Source organism: Dromiciops gliroides, chromosome 4 (assembly GCF_019393635.1).
Source record: "Dromiciops gliroides isolate mDroGli1 chromosome 4, mDroGli1.pri, whole genome shotgun sequence".
NCBI classification, from domain to species: Eukaryota; Metazoa; Chordata; class Mammalia; order Microbiotheria; family Microbiotheriidae; genus Dromiciops; species Dromiciops gliroides.
This window is the reverse complement of record NC_057864.1, coordinates 429,922,615-429,937,794: the sequence shown is the minus strand read 5'-3', so window position 1 is coordinate 429,937,794 and position 15,180 is coordinate 429,922,615.

The following is a 15,180-nucleotide window of genomic DNA, read 5'->3' as shown; positions in this document are numbered from 1 at the left end:
AAGACACAGTAAAGCAAATACAAATTAATAAAAAAGGGGGCAATATGAAATATCTCCTTGGAAAAATAGCTGACCTGGAAAATAGATGCAGGAGAGATAATTTGAAAATTATTGAACTACCTGAAAACCATGATCAAAAAAAGAGCTTAGACATCATCTTCCAAGAGATTGTCAGGGAAAATTCTAGAAACAGAAGGTAAAATAAAAATTGAAAGAATCCACTGATCTCCTGAAGGAAATCTCAAAATGAAAAATTCCAGGAATATTATAGATAAATTTGAGAGCACCCAGGTCAAGGAGAAAATATTGCAAGCAGCCAGAAAGAAACAATTCAAGTACTGTGGGCCAATGGTCAGGATAGCACAGGATCTAGAATCTTCTACATTAAAGGATGGGAAGGCAGGGAATATGATATTCTGGAAGGCAAAGGAATTGGTATTACAACCAAGAATCACCTACCCAGCAAAAGTGAATACACTCTTTCAGGACTTTCAGGTATTTGTGATGAAAAGACCTGAACTGAATAGAAAATTTGACTTTCAAATACAAGACCCTAGAGAAGCATAAAAAGGTAAACAGGAAAAAGAAACCATGAGGGATGTTAAAAGGTTAAATTTTTACATTCCTGCATGGGAATCTATCTTATAACAACTTTCTCAGTATTAGGGCAGATGATAGGAATAAATTTAGGCAGAGGGCATAGGTGGGAATTGATTATGAAGGGATGATACTTGTAAAGCATATATTTTTTGTTTATCCCTTTTTTGTGGGGCAATCTGGGTTGGGTGGCATGCCTGGGGTCATGGAGTTGGGGAGTGTTTTGAGTCTGAGGCCAGATTTGGGCTGGAGTCCTCCTGAGTCCAGGGTGTGTGCTTTGTCCACTGTATCATATACCTGTCCCATGACTACATCTTTAGGGTAAAATTGAGGAGGGAGAGGATTGCGCTAGGGGAGAGGAAAGGGGAAAGGTTGAATGGGGTGAAATCTTACATGAAAGAAGGGAGTGGGGAGAGAAATGGGGGAAGATTGGGGCAGTGAATGAGCCTTATACTCATCAGAATTGGCTCAAGGAGGGAATAACATACACACTCAATTGGGTGGAGTAATCTATCTAACCCTGCAGACAGTAGGAGGGGAAGAGGATAAGGAGGTTGGTGTGTAAGAAGGGAGGGCATAGTGGGGGAGGGGGCAGTCAAAAGCAAAACACTTTTGAGGAGGGATAGGGTAAAAGAAGATAGAAAATAGGGTAAATATCATGGGGAGGGAATAGGATGGAGGGAAACAGTTAATAGTAACTGAAAAAAATTTGAATCATAGTCAAGAGTAATGTAAGATGGTGATGATTGATGGATTAATGATGAATGGAGGAAGATGAGGATTGATTGATGAGGATTGATGATGAGGACTGAAGATGAGGAGGATTGGTTGATGAGGAAGAGCACTGATTTAGGATGATGAGGATGAATAATTGATGATGATTGATAGTGATGATGACAAAATGTATGGTACTTACTTTGCTGGGCTATAGAAAATTCTTTGTCAAATATAAGGTAATATATAAATGTTATCTATTATTGTTGTTGTAATAGTCAACCTCATGGGTTTATTGTAAGGAAATCTATCTTTAAGGTACTATATAAATGTAGTTTACCATAAAAAATGATGAGCAAGATGCTATAAGAAAGACCTGGAAGGACCTGCATGAGCTGATGCAAAGTGAAATGTACTGTATGCAAAATAACAGCAATATTGTGAGATTATCTGCCGTGAATGACTTGGTTATTTTCAGCAATGCAATGATTCAAGAGAACTCTAAAAGTTTTATGAAAAATGCAATCCATTTACAGAGAGAGAACTGATGGTATCTGAATACAGTTTTAAGCATAATTCTTTTTGTTAGTTCCTTTATCTGAAGTTTTGTTTTTGTCTCTTTTCTTTCAAAACATGGCTAATGTGGAAATGTTTTGCATGACTGCTCATGTAAAATTTATATTGAATTGTTGAGTTCTTGGGGGGGGAGGGAGAAAGATTTTGGAACACAAAGTTTTAAAAAATTGATGTCAAAATTTGTATCTTACATGTAATTTGGGAAAATAAAATTCTAAACATAAATATAAAAAAAAACACTCCAGTGACTCCCCATGAACTCCAGTAACTAATGATCTAATTTAAAAGCTTCTATCTTGCTTTTAATGTTTTTTACAGCCTGAATTGATCATTAGTATCTACATTTTTTAAAGATTTCCCAAGGAAAGTAAAAGCTTCTGGTCTTGGAAGAGAATCCCTAGAAAGCACTGATATGAAAATATGACATCAAAATGTTCAGGAAGTATGAATGGGTTATGATCTGCATCATCGAAAAGTAGAATGAGATCAAACATTCACTGAAGAATTGATGTATTTATATTGGAAGATTGTAGTATTGGTTTCCTTTAATAACTGGGATCTCTGAGTTCATAGGTATGGGAATTTACTCCATCTGTGTAGAACGATGATGTCTAACTCAAATAGAAATGGGGGCTGCCTATCTATAGACAAAGATCCCTGCAGGCCACATATTGACTTTGTTTATAAAAGTGATATTATCTACATTTTATTTTATTAAATATTTCCTTATTACATTTTTATCTAATGAGGACTACATTTAGGGGTGTTGTGGGATTCATGCTGCCCACAGGCTAGGTGTTAGGCATCTCTAATGTTGAACACCACCACTCAGTATCAGTTTATCCAGCCTGTGTGACTCTTAACCATGTCCTCAAATCAATGCTCTACAGGCGTTCTACCCCCTACATTGCCAATGGGCTTCCTTCCTCTGGGTCTCTTTTGATGCATGCATTGTTCCATAAGATGGAAAGATAATCATCATCAGCTCTGAAATTGTCTCATGGCTCACAAAGTCAGATAACTTAGAACAATAGAATTCAGCATAATACAATTAAGGAAATGTTGGTAGAGTACTGTGTAATCTACAAAGTGTTTCTCTAATAACAATCATGTAAAGTAGAAAATGTATATATTGTTATCTCTACTCTGCAAATGAGTAAATTAAAGTTCAAATTTTTCACTGGCTAAGGTGACAGCCCTAGTCTGAGGCAGGGTGAAGGCTTCTACCAGTGTCCCCTGACTTTAAATCCAGTACTAATTAGAACTACAGTATTCAGTCAACATGTCCATCAACACCTAACACAATCAAGCAACATTTGTTGACAGTACACTGTCTACAAAGCACTGTCAGCTCTATTAATGTCACAGAATTATGCAATCTACGTCTACCTTGCCTAACACTTTGCATCAATAAAATATGAGGTGCACATCGTCCTACTAACAAGTTTTCTTAACAGGATTTAAAAAATTCTGCTGCCTTGAATTATAATCTTCTCATCATTTGCAGATCCTTTAGAAAGTAGCTCCAGGTTACATGCACATTAGGTTATTGCTCATCAAAGAGATTAAAATAGGTGTGTTAGAAAGATAATTTTTTTCCTCTCCATTGCTCACTAGAAATTGCTTTATAAAAACCCTGCAGAGAGGACAACAAGGTCCTTTGAAAAATAAAAATCAGAAAAGGAATGCATAGCTAATTATAGAAAGGCTGACAGGCTGGTTTGGTTTCTGACAACATACACTGATGCTTTAGTTTTGACTTTAATATACATACTATATATTTCAGAACTAATGGCAATAGACATTACTATGCTTAGAAAATTGTGAAAGATCTTTGTAACCTTACAAAATTGAATATTTCATAATATATGCTGATAAGTATGTCAGTTCTGTGTTCTAAAGATATGCTACATTTATTTGGATTTGATTGCATTAGGAAAACAAGTCTCAAATAAAGTCTGATTTTTAAAAATGTCTCTTTAATATGAAATTTAAGAAAAGCATATCTAAATTTAATATAGAAAATCATATTGAATAATAATAATAATGGGAGATATTTCATGTCAAAAATAAACAAAAGGTAAGATGATCAAAGCAAACAAAAATCAAATGATAACACAGGTATTTACGTGGTACTGACCTTGGAAGCAAGAAGACCTGAGTTCAAATCTAATCTCAGTCATTTACTGGCTGTCTGGCCCTGGGCAGGACATCAATTTCTTTACCTGTAAAATGGGGATTGAAATAGTATCTCCCAGGGCTATTAAGTGAATCTAAAGATTTAGATTTAATCCTCAATATTCCTTTTTAAACTTTCCCAACATGAAGCATTTGCATGTCTTTATTAGAAACCTCATTTTTACTTGTTTGCTGGCAATGGCACCCAGTGTTCTCAGAACAGCACTGGGCAGCGTTGCTGGTCCCTGTCATCTCAGACTTGCTTTCAGCAACCTGCCTGGACTGGAGTTTCCAGGTCCAACACAGCCTAGGAACTTACCCTGAGGTATATGCTTTTCATCAGAGAACCATTCTGTCACAGAGCACAAAGGGAGTTTAGAGACAGTATGTTCCCTCTTTCCTTTTTTACCTCAGGGTTCTCCTGACTTCAAAGCCAGCATTCTGTCTACTGCATCACACAATGAATGGAAGCCAGAGTCGGTTGACTACCCTTCACTTGACTCTCTACTCCATCACTCCACAAGAGATGAAAACATAGTTGAATTAATTGAAGTCTCAAGTATAGAGAAATCACAAAAATAAACATCAATAACAATCACAATCAACAACAATAAATAACTTTGCCTCAAAGTTTATAATAGATCAAAATAACAGAGAAAATCGAGATGTTCAAATCTGAAGAGGGTTAAGATTGGGTTGAAGATCCAGAAGTCATTGAATAAATATATTCCTTGTGTAATGCAAACATTCTAGTCTAATCATATAGGTGACAAAAATAGCAAACAATATCTCCAATTGTTTTGAAAAGTAACTTGTCATACTTAAAAACTTGGAATTCCCCAAAGACTTTGTAAAATTTAATGACATTATTCTAAATGGTAGACCAAATATATCAAAATAGAATATATTTTTTAAAAAGTTATTATTTAGTTGTCACATGCAAACATAATTCTCTCATAATATTTGATGAAAAATATCGAAACATTTAAGGACCTGTACATAGCAGTATATGTGTCAGTCATTGCTATGGAAACAAAGGTGCAACTATCAAGTAATAGCCCTAAGGAAAGCATCAAAACTAGAAGAAGACATTTGTAAAAAAAAAAATCTGTGGAAATGCACTGAAAGATTATATCAATATCTAGGAGATACACACACTAGAACAATCTAAGTCTGTATTGCCCAACTCAGAGTAACAAAAATTTGCATGGGCAGAAATCCAGGAAGCAAAACTATATATATATATTTTTTTAAATCCTAGATTCCCTTACCCAACAGCTGAAAGCCACTTCAAAAAGGTCAGAGTGAAACAAAGTCAAAGAGCAAAATAAATAATTCAACCTCAGTCAAAAACTTTGCCACAGAGGCTTGAGAAATTAGACAAGAGAAAGAATCTCTGATGTAGGAGGATGTGAAAATGTTTTGATTATTTATATGGGTTCAAGAGGATACAAATTGTATCAAATTAGGAACAGAGAGCTCATGCACCACTAATTGGCAGAACAATTGTGTCAAAGAAGGTGACTGAAATTCTAGCTTCCCTGTAAAACTAAAAAATAGAAAGAAAGAAAGAAAGAAGGAAAAAGAAAACAGTAATGGCAGATAAAATCCATCATTATTGATGTAGATGTTTCACAGTGACACATAGATTATGAACAAAAAATTTTCACAGCTTTACTCAGACAAAAATCAGACTACACATTTCTCAACAGAAGATATCATAGATCTGTTACCAAAAGAAGATTAGAGCAACAGAAATCCACCAACATAGGTAATATTTTTGGGTCTATGTCCTTTAAATAAAGCTTCTAAAGTAGTCTGTATAAACTATAACAGATCTACAAAATTTTACCAGAAAACAAAAACAATCTCTCTCTCTCTCTCTCTCTCTCTCTCTCTCTCTCTCTCTCTCTCTCTCTCTCTCTCTCTCCACACACACACACACACACACACACACACACACACACACACTCATTATTGAGGAGTAAAAAGTTTTGTTTCAAAAAAAGTATGGCTTGGCCTCAGACACTTGACACTTACTAGCTGTGTGACCCTGGGCAAGTCACTTAACCCACATTGCCCTGCAAGGGGGAAAAAAAAAGAAAAGAAAAAAACAAAACAAAAAAAGGTGTGGCTTTCAAAGAAGGTATTATCAATTTGAGAAAGCTCCAGAATACCTGTACTACTTAAACTTATTGTAGCAAATTTGACCCAATTCTACACTTATAGTTTATTTAGGTATTATAAATAGATTAAATAACACCAAGTATAATGATAATACTAGAATAGTTTATTCTACATGGAGGAAAAAATCTTGTATAAAAGTATCCTACCAACACAATGATGTATTTTTCATTTTTTGTTTGTTTGTTTGTGCAGGGCAGTGAGGGTTAAGTGACTTGCCCAGGGTCACACAGCTAGTAGGTGTCAAGTGTGTGCGGCCGGATTTGAACTCAGGTCCTCCTGAATCCAGGGCCAGTGCTCTATCAACTGCACCATCTAGCCGCCCCCCAACACAATAATGTTGAGAACAACTGATAGATAACTTGGTATTTTTGAGGGAAATAGTTCAAGTTTCTTAGGGTTATACATAGTCATAAAATCATTACCATTCCTTCTAAATAAAACTCAATATTGCTTCCAAATTAAGAGAGAGTTGAACCAAAACATCCAGTTAAGAACTGGATGTACATTTAAAAGTTTTCACAAACTGGCCCCTTCTTACCTTTCCATTCTACCTACATATCACTACCCTCCAGACACTATCTGGTTTAGACTTTCTGGCCTATATACTTTTCCTCACATGCGACACTCCATCTGTCTTTTTGATACTTGTACTGGTTGTCCCTGATGCCTGGAATATTCTTGCTTCTTACCTCCACTTTTAGAAACCCTGGCTTATTTTGAGAAGGCATTCTAAAATCAAAGTTGAATGGGAATAACACCTTAAAATTTTTATGTCATGCTAATCTTAATATGCTCTTACAGAAGTTTAATATGGAATATACTAGTTTTTAAAAGTACCTGATAATAGATTAACTGAAAATAATTATGAAATGTGGGACCCAACATCGTAAGCTCTTTATTGAGAGATTAACACTTCTTCACCAAAAAAAGAAATGACAGGCTTCTTCTTGGAACCCAGGATAAAAAGGTCAAAATCTTACAAAAAATACTTTAAGAACAAGTAGAGATAGCTTTCCTGAATAACAGTAAAGGATGATGAAATATATCTTTTTTGTTTTCTTTTTTGATTTGTTGACTATAAGCAGAAGTGGTTCATTTCCAGACAGAGCCTACAAAATGTCTCAGATGAAGAATGGAACCACAAGGCTGGCCATTGGCAACATTCACATGACCACAGGCAACAATATGTCAATTAGGAAACATTGAATAGAAGCCAGGACTGTGAGGGTTTCTTTGTGAAAACAGAGGGGTCTGTCATGGTAATTTAGGATGAGGTCACTGCTATCAGAAAATACAGAAGGAACCCAGATGTGGTAATCAAAATAGAATATACTACTAAACTATAAAAATTGTAAAATATCTCTGTAGCTCTGAAAATAAATTTGAAATAAATACATAAAATTAAAAAAATTAGACCTACTGAATACCTAGCAAGATGTATCCTGATCACTAGAATTATACATTAGAAGTTGGTAATCTCCTCACCATCACCCACAACTTCTTGACAAAACTCATGCTCCTTACCCCTTCAATAACCACCCTAGAAGAGAGCAAGCTCATTCTCACCTACAGACCCTAAGCTAACTTCAAACTCAGGCCTAGCCTCTAATCAGTTCTCTTCACTAATTGGAGGCCAAAGGGAACAACAGACTCCCAGGCAAAAGAACCCAGTGGAACATCCATTGTAATTCCCTTGGGAGACCATGAGCTTCTCTTCCCATCTTGCATTCACTATTACCTCTCTAGCTTCTCTTCTTTCTCTCCTTATACCTGTAATAATTAGTCATTAGCTTTTTTAGGAGGAGATATCCCATGGTCCTTCTTCATACTCTCAATATTCTATTCCTCTTCAACCCAACATTCCCCATATTCCAATCCTGGTCTAATCATCCCTTCCACTAGGTCTTCTGGAATTCTTATTCCATCTTGGGGATCTTTTACTCACATTTACCTTATATTAGGATTTCACTGAGACTTTGCTACCCTATAATAATAATAAATTCCCCAACTACTCTCTTAAGCATGTAAGGTACCTTCACTCAGACCTCTGTTACACTCATCCTGTAGGGAAATCTAGAATACTTCTTGCTCCCCATTGTTATTTCCAGGTTTTCCTTTTGATCTCTTAAATAAAAATTTCCACTTTGTGTCTATTTAATAAAATTTTTCCACCCAAACAAAATCATGGTGGCTGTAGTAGACTGATCCTTTAAGTCATTCTTCCCACTTTTACAAGGAGTTCAATGCCTGTCTCAGAATCTTCCTTGTCACTACCAACTTCTTATAGTAGGGGAATTTGATATCCCTATAATGCCCCTCCCAAAAAAATCCCTTAACTCCTCATTCCTTAAACTTTAGTCCCATGAACTTCGTCACTCCAACTTAGCCACACATAGGGAGTGTCATAAACTAGGTCTTTCCATTACCATAAGTATTCTACTTTCCTGATTAAGAATTCTGACATTTTTGCTCTCACTGACCATGACCTCTAATTATTTCACCTTTCCCTATGTTTCTATCTTCCTACACCAGGTCCTTCTGTTGATTAAGACCTCTATTCCTTTAGTCCTTTCTCAGGACTTCATGATCTGATTTCACTTTCCTCCCCCTTCCAAATTTAATCCTATAGTTGGCCAATTCATTTCTACATTTTCTTTTGTTATTTTGTCCTATCAAAAAACTACCAAATCTCAGCTAAATTACTCCCACTATATGCCCCCACCATTTATACTATCCACTGAATAAAGTTGTAGGAAGGTCCACAATTGTATTGATTAAGTACATTGCAAACTCATGCTATCCATCCTCATCTGTACCTTAACCATAGCAAGGCAGCCTTTTTATTCAGCCTTAATTCATTCCTATTCTTAATCCCCACAAGAACTATTTAATTTTTCTTTTCTTCCCCAGTATCATCCCTTGAATTCTCCATATCCCCTGATGTCACTCAACTGAGGACTTTGCCACTTATTTTTCTGTAAAGTATTGAGACAATTTAAAATGGATTCCCTCTACACCCAGTCTCAAAACTCCTTGATATTTTCTACTACCCAGTCATCTTTTTTTCTCCAGTCTCTGAAAAAGAGGTCATCCTCATTACCAATTTCAATTTACCTACATATCTATTTTATTGTTTCCCCTTCTGTCCTCTCCAGAAGATTGTACTCTGCATCATCCTCCCTCAAAATTTCAACTTCTTCCTATCAACTGGTTCCTTTTTTACAGGCTTTCAACACCCAAGCTTTCTTCTTGCTTGAATAATTTTCAATACACTCACCATACTATCAAACTATTATCCTATTCTCTTTCTCAGTCAAACTTCTTGAAAAAACTGTCTACTCCTGTCTCTATTTCCTCTCCTCTCACTTAAATTTTTTTTTATTTTTTATTTTTGTTAATTCAGTATTTTATTATTTTCCAGTTACATGTAAGGGTAGTTTTCAATATTTGTTTTCATATGATTTTAATTCCAAATTTTTCCCTACCTTCCTTCCCTCCCTCCTCCCCAAGACAGAAAGCAATATGATATAATTTATGCATATGCAATCGCATTAAACATATTTCTGCATTAGCCATATTGTGAAAGAAGAATCACAGCACAAGGGAAAAACCTCAAAAAATAAGAGAAAAAAATGCTCCAGAGTAGAAACAGTATGGTTCAATCTGTATTCATAATCCACAATTCTTTTTTCTGGATGTTGAGAACATTTTCTATCATGAAGTTCTTTGAAACCATTTTGGATCATTGCATTGCTAAAAAGAGCCAAGCCTACCACCATTATTCATCACATCATGTTGCTATTACTGAGTACAATGTTCTCTTTGTTCTGCTCCTCTCAGTCAGCATCAGTTCATGTAAGTTCTCCCACGTTGCTCTGAACTCCTCCTGCTCATCATTTCACATTGATTTTTTTAAAAATTTGTGTTCTAAATTTTCTTCCTCCCTCCCTCTTCTTCCCTCCCTATGAAATCCAGAAATTCAATATAAGTCATATATGTGCAGTTATGCAAAACATCTTCTCATTAGTCAGGTTGTGAAAGAAAAAAACAAAATACTTTTAGAATGAGGAGCTAACAAATATAGTTATGCTTCAATCTGTATTCAGATACCATCAGTTCTTTTTCCATTGATGGTTTGCATTTTTTCATATATCCTTCTGATATCATCCTACTCATCATTTCTTTCACAGTTATTATTGCTAACTGTATTATCCTCCATCTTATTCTCTCCCTTGATATTTACTCTATTTTATATCTTCTTTCACCCTATCCTTCCTTGAAAGTGTTTTGCTTTCTACTGCCCTTCCCCCAATCTGCCCTTTCTTCCTCTCCCCCCTCCATCTCCTTCCCCTCTCACTTTCCCTCAGGGCACAATATATTACTATACCCACTTGAGTGTGTATGTTATTCCTTCTTTGAGCCAATTCTGATGATAATAAGGTTTATTCGCTCCCCTGCTCCTTCCCCACCTTCACCTCCACTCCATAAACTTTTTCTTGTTTCTTTTATGTGAGCTACTTTTCCCCAGTCCACCTCTTCCTTTCACTTTCTTCCAGTGCATTCTTCTTACCCCTTAACTTTATTTTGAAGATGTCGTCATGGGTCAGCTAGGTGACATAGTGGACATAGCACCAGCCCTGGACCCAAGAGGCCCTGAGCCCATATCCTGCCCCAGATATAAGCCACCCCACCAAAGGGTGGGAATAACATACCCAGCAAAACTGAGTATAATCTTTTGGGGGAAAAATGGGACTTGAATGAAAAAATGGGATTTTCAGGCATTGTTATGAAAAGACCTGAACTGAATAGAAAGTTTGACTTTAAAATTTAAGAACCTAGAGAAGCATAAAAAGGTAAACAGGAAGAAGAAATCATGAGGGTTATTACAAGATTAAACTGTTTACATTCCTACATGGGAAGATAACATTTCTAACTCATAAGATCATTCTCAGTATTATGGCAGTTGAAAGGAATACACTTAGACAGAGGGCACAGGTGTGAATTGAATATGAAAGGATGATATCTTCAAAGCATTTATTTTTTGTCTATATTTGGTTTTTGTGGGCATACTCTAGTATATATTTATGGACAAAATGAAACTCATTTTTTTCTTTATTCTTCAAATTATAATCAATCATTTTTTCTCATAATAAACTTCAGAATATTAAATATAAAAGAATAAAAGCAAAATAGTGATATCTTCGGATTATTTGTCTGAATCTCATTTTTTTTGTTTGTTTGTTTGTTTTTTCTGTTTTTTAGTGAGGCAATTGGGGTTAAGTGACTTGCCCAGGGTCACACAGCTAGTAAGTGTTAAATGTCTGAGGCCGGATTTGAACTCAGGTACTCCTGACTCCAGGGCTGGTGCTCTATCCACTGCACCATCTAGCCGCCCCTGAATCTCATTTTAAAAAAAGATTGAATGAAATTCTGAAGATGCAGTGGAGAATTTCTTCCAGAGGATTTTGCCAGTTGGCAGTCTGTCTATTGGAAGTGTTTATTCTAGAGTAGTTATAACACCATTAGATGTCTCAGTGGAGTATGTAGTTAACTGGCCAAGACTTAGTCCTTTAAACCCCTTCTCCCTGCTGGATAGAGGGGAGATGAATACTTCCTAGGTCTTTCTCACTTCCTCTTTTGGGGGTGGTTTAAGCTATCAACCAACGATAAGCTGGCAAATTGTAATAGCCATGTCTCCAAAAATGCAAGATATAATTTTAAGTTCAAATTTGTGTCATTAGTATTTTCTCCATCATTTTCTTAGGTCTATACAATAAACAAAACAATAAATCAAGTGCTGATTTATGTCATTTGCCTATTTTTCAGATATAAATGTTCATACTGAAAATTTAACAGTTTGCTCTCCTGAGCCTTGCTCTAGCATAGCTGTCAATCTTTATTCTAGTCACTCTGCTTTTTCCTCCCTTTTTTCTTTTTCTCTGGAGATTTAATCATCCTTACCTTATTACAAAAATTAGCTCACTAATAGGAGCAATATAATAGCTTTCAGGTCTACTTGGTATCTTTCTATACTTTATGTGGTTAATATCTGTGGAAAAGCTATTAATTAAATCACAATAGCTTTGAAGCCCCAGTTAGTTAGAAAACCCAAACATTCAGGCAAAGGTTTGGCTCTCTTTCATTTATATTACAGTTTATTTCTATCTTACCTATGGCTTCTTTATGTTGAGATTTAAAAAAAGAGAATAAAGGAATCATTTAGGTAAAAAAAATGAGTAAGTTATACAAGTGTTTGTTACTGGACAAACAGAAACAGGAAATTGGGCAAAAAGCAGACTTTTTGGGGAGACTTCTCTCTATCCTTAAAGAGGTAAATTTAAGCTGGAGAATAGTTTGAAAGAGAAATGTAACATGATATTACAATGCTGTACAGTCTAATGAATATGAATAATTAAAAGAAGCATGGAATTACTTACATGAACTGCTACAAAGTAAAAATTAAACCCCCTCCACACACAATGACTACAAAATGTAAGTGGGAAGAGCAACCAGAAAATAATCAAAGATGAATGTTAAGAAAATTATAAGGGAGAGGCTTAGCTTAGCCTCAAAGAACTGTGACATATTATCTATCCCTCCCTCTCAATTCCTTTGCAGAGGTATGAGGGTCTACAAATGTGGAACATTGCATATAATGTACAATATTAATGGGTTTACTGAACTTTTCTCCCTTTATTACTTTTAATTCTTTGTCACAAAAGTGAGTTTTCTTGTAAGAGAAATATAGGTGATGTAAAAACCAAAAGTGAAGTGATGAACACATCTAATAACCTCAAGCTGAGTTCTCTAGTCTGAGATTATTGTAAAGCCAAATGTCCCATTTCAAACTCTCTCTCTCTCTCTCTTTCTCATTCACTGTGGTATTCTCCTCTCAGTTTCTCTTTATATCTGTTGCCCCAGTGTTTTCCTCTGGACAAGCTGAGCAGACCTAAGGGTAATTTCTCCCTGCTGCTACTACTCATACCAATTAGCCCTAGTAGTCCTCATTCATTTCTCTTAAATTATCTCTTTCAGTGTGTGTTTGTGTGTGTGTGTGTGTGTGTGTGTTTATCCCTTTAAGAATCATGGGACATGACTCAAATTGGCCTTAGGATTCAAAGATTCCAATAATTCGAACTAACTCTCAGGGCTGAGAGGGGATATTGTTCCTCTGATCAAATTCCAGAATACCAAACAGTTCTTAAATACTAAGTATACCATAAATTGTGTTTCTCATCATTTCTTTATCATGACTGAAGGCACAGTATATGGTACTATTAGAAATAAAAATGGGCAGCTAGGTGGCCCAGTAGATAAAGCACCGGCCCTAGATTCAGGAGGACCTGAGTTCAAATTTGGCCTCAGACACTTGACACTTGCTAGCTGTGTGACCCTGGGCAAGTTACTTAACCCTCATTGCCCCACAAAAAAAAAAAAAAAGAAGTAAAAAGAAATTATTGGTTTATGAATATACTCCCTTTAAATTCAATATTAACTTGCCACCCCACACTGAATGAGATTAGAATTCTGGGAGACATTAGTATTTTTTTCCTTGCCCTGGAAGAATTTAAGCATTAGTGTGTGTATGGGACTAATGAGTCTGGTCAGCCTGCTCGGTATCTCAAACACTAGAGTCGTAGGAAGTAAAGTAGGGAGAATGAGTCAGGGAAGGAAGGAAGGAAGGAAGGAAGGAAGGAAGGAAGGAAGGAAGGAAGGAAGGAAGGAAGGAAGGAAGGAAGGAAGGAAGGAAGGAAGGAAGGAAGGAAGGAGGGAGGAAGGAGTAGAAGGAGAAATGGAGGGAGGGAGGGAGGGAAGAAAGAAATAAAGGAATTCTTTTTCCTCCACAGAAAAACACAGGTTATTTACAGTGAATCAGATTACATCTGTGGCTCCTTGATGGCACTATCCTGATGTACCTTGAACAAACACTTAGTGAGGCATCAACACACAGACAATAGAGTCAAACAGTTTTATGGTTAGATGTAATCTCATAATATAGGTCAAGCTCTCACTATAAATGCTGAGAGCCCATTTCAATATCCTACTCCTAATTATAGTTGATATATGTAGGGATTTTTTCATCTCATTTTAATGAAAACCTTTTTTCCTTAGGATTGCATTACTCTTCTGGTGAAGTTTCCTACCTCAGCAACACACTCTTCCTTATGTAATCATATTTTTCTGGCTCTGACCTTCAAATGAGGCATAAAATAAAATATCTGAGACTCTTTTCCCCAAATACCATTTTTTTGTATGAAATCATTAAAGGTTTCACAAAAAAATGCAATTGAAAGGCACGTGGTGAAAATATTATCATTGTATTAAATATATGGGGAAAATCATTAATCCTTAGCCAGCTACTGTAAGCCATAGAGTTCTTTAGTAAATCATGTAAACTTGACAAACTATCCATCAGGATATGGCACAGGTGCTGGAATGAATGAGCAGATTGTTTGCTTGCTGTCTTTGCCTCCCTCTTCCTCCCCACCTCTCTTTCTTTTCTACCTGTCTTCACTCTTTCTTTACTCACTCATACTCTCGTTCCTTCCCTCACATCCTCCTTTTTTTCCTCTCACTGACTTCTTCCTTCCCTCTCTACTCTCTTTCCTTTTTGCCTCATTTCTCTCTCACCTTCCCCTTTCCCCCTTTCTCTTTTTCTTCTCTCCCTCTCTCCTCTTTACCTCTTGCTTAATTTTTCTTTCCCCTATACTTCCTCTCTCCTTCCTCCCTCCCTTGTACATTCCTTCATCCTCCCTATCTTCTTTCTCTCTCTGTTTTCCTTTCTCTCACTTCTCCAACTTCATTGTTTCTCTTCTTTAGTCCCTGTTTATTCCTACCAACAATACTCCAGGGCACAAGAAGCATTGCTTAGCTCCCTTGATGTTACACAGAACAGAACAGATTGCTGACCTTTACTAAACATAGTAT